At 44.3% G+C, this 5,471-nt stretch overlaps 1 long non-coding RNA gene across 1 annotated transcript; it reads left to right on the forward strand.

Moving 5' to 3' along the window:
• The first annotated feature begins 1,091 nt into the window (after positions 1-1,091).
• LOC125511267 lies at positions 1,092-5,016 on the forward strand. Its single transcript, XR_007284940.1, has 3 exons — positions 1,092-1,456; positions 1,569-3,679; positions 4,598-5,016. It is a non-coding gene; the product is annotated as an uncharacterized LOC125511267 (long non-coding RNA).
• Positions 5,017-5,471: the final 455 nt, after the last annotated feature.

A 5,471-nucleotide genomic window follows, 5' to 3' on the forward strand; every position in this document is an offset into this window, starting at 1 on the left:
CGATGCCATCGTCTAGGCTCTAGCACGCAACAATGCGCATGTCCATGTTGATCCCATTGCCTTCAACAATGAAGTCATCTCTAGGAGGACAGCCCCAGCTATTAAGATGTATGTGACAATGGCATCAACTCTGCTGAAGTCATTTTTGCCTATGCTTGATTGAAATAGGAAGAAAGCAGTGATGGTGGCAACTGATGAAATGGCACGGATGAAGCATCCATACCATGTGAAAGACCACCGATGCCTTGGTATATAAGAAATCATACGTCAAGGAGGAGAGCTGCATCTCAACCAACTCGAACATTAGGTGCTTGTTATAGAATACCTCTATGGCTTTACTCTGGGATGTGGATGGCCAGAACTTATAGTCCACCAACTGAGCCATGCAAATGGGGAGCAGGTGTCATGAGCTCCCAGCAGAACCTCTTCAGAATCCAACTTCTCCCCTGCGCCTGCGCCCCACTATGCACGCGGTTCTCGTTTAGCCTCACTCAACTTCCTGCTGTCGATGAACTTACTCAGGTTGTGCAGGCTGGAGGAGTTGAGCGCCCATACTCTCTCCCCATACTTGAGAACACCGCTGACAAATATCAGCACCGCGGCTGTGACCAAGGTCCAACTGCCAGCGACATACTTGTAGAGGACATAAGCCACTCCCACCGTCTGCGGAACAAAAGAGAGCAGGTGGCGCAGCCAGAGCTGGCTGTCTTGTATGGAGTAGGCGGTGATGTTGTCCTGGCCACCGAGATGCACCAGCAAGAACAGCGCCCAAAATGCCATGAGCTGTTGGTGCCCGTGGGACTTGCCACACAAGGACATGTGGCCGAGGATATATACCGCTATGTAGTCTGCCAACAGGTATGCTAGCCAGAGGAGGGTCCTTGAGATGATGGAGATGTTCTGCCGGCGCATCCTAGCAAAAATGAGCAGGGACGCTTGCAGCATTGAACATATAAACCTTCAAGAACTCCTAGGCAGAACCGTTGCATCCACGTCGTTCTGTAAGTGTTGCTGCCATCGCCTGTAATTTTGTGCCCCGCCAAGGGCATTTTCGTAATTTCACGTGCAGTCAAGTACAGGTGTATAAAACTGTGTCCGCTGCAATGGAGAAACCCTAGCCGTCGCTCGCCCCCGCGTGCCCCCGAGCCCCCCTTGCCGCCGCCACCCCAATGGAGGTGAGCGAGGAGAGGGCACTCCACGGCGATGAGCGGCATGGCCGCGTCGACGAGAGGAGCGTACGGCCCGTTGCAGCCGCCGTGGGGCGTGGTTCCGAATCGGCGCAGGTCGCCGCCATGGGAGAGGTGTGTCGTGGTTCTGGATCGGCGCAGGTCGCCGCCGCGGGAGAGCAAGGGTGGCCTGGTCTTCTGGTGCTTGTGGAGGAGCAGGGGTGGCCCTTGTCCTACATCACCACATCAAGTAGGAAGAGGAGGTCCTCGTCATCCACCACAACCGTCAGGTTCGTAGTCATCGCCTAGGTCCAGTGCTCCGGTCTAGCCTTTTTCCCTGTTGCTTTATTCCCAATTTTTCTATGGTGCTCGATTTTGTTTTCACCGTGTTCATCATCTTAGGGGCTTGCTGACGCTGGATCCAGTGGGGAGGAGATCCTTTAGGCATTTGATTCTTGTGGGATTCCCACACATCTTGCAAGATCAACACGCCATTGTTTTTCACGCACACATATGCTTTGATTTCTGAATCAGGGCCGGACAGTAAACTGCACCATTCTATATTACGGTCCTAACCAGATATATTGTTTGCTGATACACTGGTCTTTATTTGTTAGTTTTTACAGAATAAATGTATTGTGGATAATTAGCTTTGGGGCATATCCCTGTTACCCTTTCCAAGAAAAACATTGGTTTAAGTCTACACTTTATTACACAGTTATAGCTTAACACCTTCAAATTATTAATGTGTTCTCACTTTTCTTTAGGTGAAACAGGTTGAGTGCATCAGCTACTTCCATGGCAATTGATTTAAGGAAATGCAGATCAACCGAGGCACATTATCTAACTCGTATAAACTTATCATTGTTTTTACCTTTTCATGCAGTTTTCCTTTACGATTATAGATGACATCTTAGCAGGAAAGAATATAGTCGTGAAATTTACTTCAAATGTAAGCCTTGGAGTTTCATATTCACCTTCAAGTATTCCTGAAATGAAAGATAGGTTTTGTTGGTTCCTCAGGTTTGGAGAACTAGAGTTATGGCGATACATATTTGGGTATTGAAACTATCTGTGTTTGTGATCAGCTCATTTTTGTGTTGGACGCTTATTTAGCCAGCAGAGACGGCGCCATCTCCGGCCGCCGGCGCTCTGCAGTGATGCCTCAAAATTGAGTTATTGTTTAGGCCTCCTCCTGTAGGGAAAGAGACTTCATTTGATGCATATATATACTATGCCGCATACTTTTTAGATTTGTATGGTTCCTAAATATACGACAGTGTTTGATTAATTTTTGTTCCAGAAAGAAGTATATATCCTGTTTATAAGGATCCATATTGCAGGATATCAAAATTAGTCATTACTCAATGCAGCCATACAGATGACTGATCCATATTGCAGGATATCAAAATTAGTCATTACTCAATGCAGCCATACAGATGACTGCAAATACATAGTTATGAGCATTTTTTCCTGTTTTACCACAGATTGCCATGGTCCATGTGTTGAAACCTGAAATTTTTGAATATATACTACTGGGTTAGTTTTATTGCGGTAGGATTAACTTACACATAACTTAAATGTGGCATGTCATTGTAAGAAGAACCAGCTTTTGATTAGTATTTTGAAATAGGATAAAATGATTCATCCACCGACCGCGACGAGTTCCTACCGGTATTTGTTGGATGAGGACAAAAAATAACATGGGCCGTTCTAGCCCTGCTCCAAACTAAACTCGCAGAGGGTTGAGGGCGGGTGGCAGACGTCCAACCTAGAGCGCTTCATGTACTGCACCATCCTGGACGTCAAGGCCCACATTCTTCTGAGGTGACGCTATTGCACCTCTCAAACCTGGCACCTTAAATGCTTTGTCATGTTTAATTTTGCTCAAGAGTTCTGACAGTTTAAGGATCTGTCATTGCTTGTATCTGTTGTGCGTGACATGACCTTCTAATTACCGAATTAGTGCTCATTGTTCGATCATAGACATGAAATGTTGAATAATGGTATAGTATACATGTAATGTGTCCGCTCTATTTCCCCCTTCTTTATTTTAAGAATTATTTTTTGCTGCCTGCGGAGAACGAAATTTGTTTTCTGCTGACACTATGCATACTGCCTAATAAATACACACACCTGTTGATCCCCTGTTTTCTTGCTGTTTGACAAACAGTACAAGCAAAGCAAGTTCAGGTGCTATTCTATTTAGAAATAGCTACACAACACATATCCTTTAGTTACTATGATCATTGTTTGTCTCGCTAGAAATTAATACACACACAGGCACATATAGAATCATAAACCCCACTTACTCCCAGTATCTTCTTCCCTGCGAGGTCAGAGGCAAGCTTCCTGGCGACGGCGGCGGCGCTGGATTTGCTCATGGGTTGGTGCTGTATCTACCGCTGACCTCCGGCACAGATACGCTGACCTCCGGCGCCCTGGCCCCTCCGCCCCCAGCCTCACCTTTCCCATGTCCGCCCTCGCCGAGCACTGAATCTGCCGGCAGCCAGGTAAGCTTACTTCGTCCTCTTCCACCGCCTCTTGCTTGCTGCTTCAATCGCAGGCAGGAATAGTTTATCAAGTTCTTGCCTAGCCATCTATTTGTAGAATTTCTGCAGCTGTACTTTTGTGCCATCTTCCTCCCAGTTATTTCCTCTTGATTGCATAGGTTCTTTGACAATCTGATTTTGATTTCTTGAATGTTTGTATACTCATTGATGGTTGATCTTGTTAGCTACAGATGATATTCCATGTTTCGAACAAGATTGAATTTTGATGGACTACATATAGTGTTTGATTCTCCTACACTGTGCCCTGAATGATCTTATGTTCACCCAGAGTTATAGGTTTCTAAATACTATGCTCATGGGACTTAATTCTAATGGTTAGTTTTTTTGGATTCATGTACTCTGGTGCTACAGCCTAGGTAAAGCTCCTTCACAATAGTGTTTAAAGCTTAAATTGATAACTCCATCAGAGTTCAAGCATTAGGCTCTCTGCTTTGTGTATTGCCAAGTGTTCTATATAATGCTTTGATGTTCCTTTGTCACTGTTTGATGTTCTGCCTTGAATAGCCTCTGTCTTGGTTTACAGCACCATATGGCAACCTATGTATACCTATGTAGGTTTTATTTGAACTGTACTCAAATCACCCAGATGTTTCCATAGTCTTGCCTTCCTCTTTTTAACTCATGAGATTGTTAGATAGTTGAATATCATTGGTCTCTGTCAGCATTCTATTTTCATAGTTTGAAATGAGTATTGGTCCATTGATATTAAACTTCACAATAGGTAGTGGCATCTTTAGGAAAAATTAGTGGCAGATATGCTGGAGATTTCTTTTCTACTGCAGGAATGACACTATTGCCCAAATCCTCAACACATATTTTTTTAGTAACGGAGAGGATTATTCACCTTTGCTGCTGTAGGCGTTCAAGACCTGACAGGGTTGGGTCAACTGGCCCTTCGTGTTCAAGACCCGGCTCTGATGAGGTTGAGAGTCGTGCTACCGACTGGGCATATCTTCATCCTGAGCCGTGTCCGGAACCAGACCAGTAGGGGCACCCTGAGGGAGTACTCGAGGCATGCTGTCAAGTTGGACGAGTGCAACCAGGGCAGCTGCCGTGTGTGTCCAGGGTTCATACAGTCAAGGTGTTCGCTCATCTTGGGCGAGAACCAGCATTACAAGAGGAATCCCCCATATTTTTCATTCCTTGATAGATGGTTACATTGTTGTATGTTGGTTAAAGACAATGTTTTTCTTCTCGGATTATGAAACCTCAAACAACAGTAAGATATAACCGTTTTGTTCGTTTTGCAATCAAAGCTACCATCGAATAATATTTTAGAATCGTGCTCCGTCTTATTCATAAATAGCAACAAGTTGGCCTCTTGGTCTCGTTTCTGTATACATTTGACTCATACACGCAGCCAGTGTATGTGATCTGGATGGATTTCTCTAATCTGTTTAACTAATTTTCTATTTTGCTTATTTATGCATTTGTGACCATAGCTTTCCACTTTAGCTCATAAACTGGATGGCAAAATAGAGTTTGCCCATTTCATAACTATGTTATCTTATTAGGAAAATAGAGTTTGTTTTATAGCTGATGCTTAATATGTTTTATCGATTGGTCAATGATCAACTTTAGCTCATAAACTGGACGGCAAATGCTAATTCTGATCGGGATTTTGCCACTTATTGTTTTATGTCTGTCTAGACAGCTGATGGCATGTTTCTTTCTTGCTAATTGTCGATTCTTTTGTACAGGGTCCCTCAGCTACTTATACTTTGCTAGACAA

Source organism: Triticum urartu, chromosome 5, assembly GCF_003073215.2.
Source record: "Triticum urartu cultivar G1812 chromosome 5, Tu2.1, whole genome shotgun sequence".
Taxonomy (NCBI): domain Eukaryota; kingdom Viridiplantae; phylum Streptophyta; class Magnoliopsida; order Poales; family Poaceae; genus Triticum; species Triticum urartu.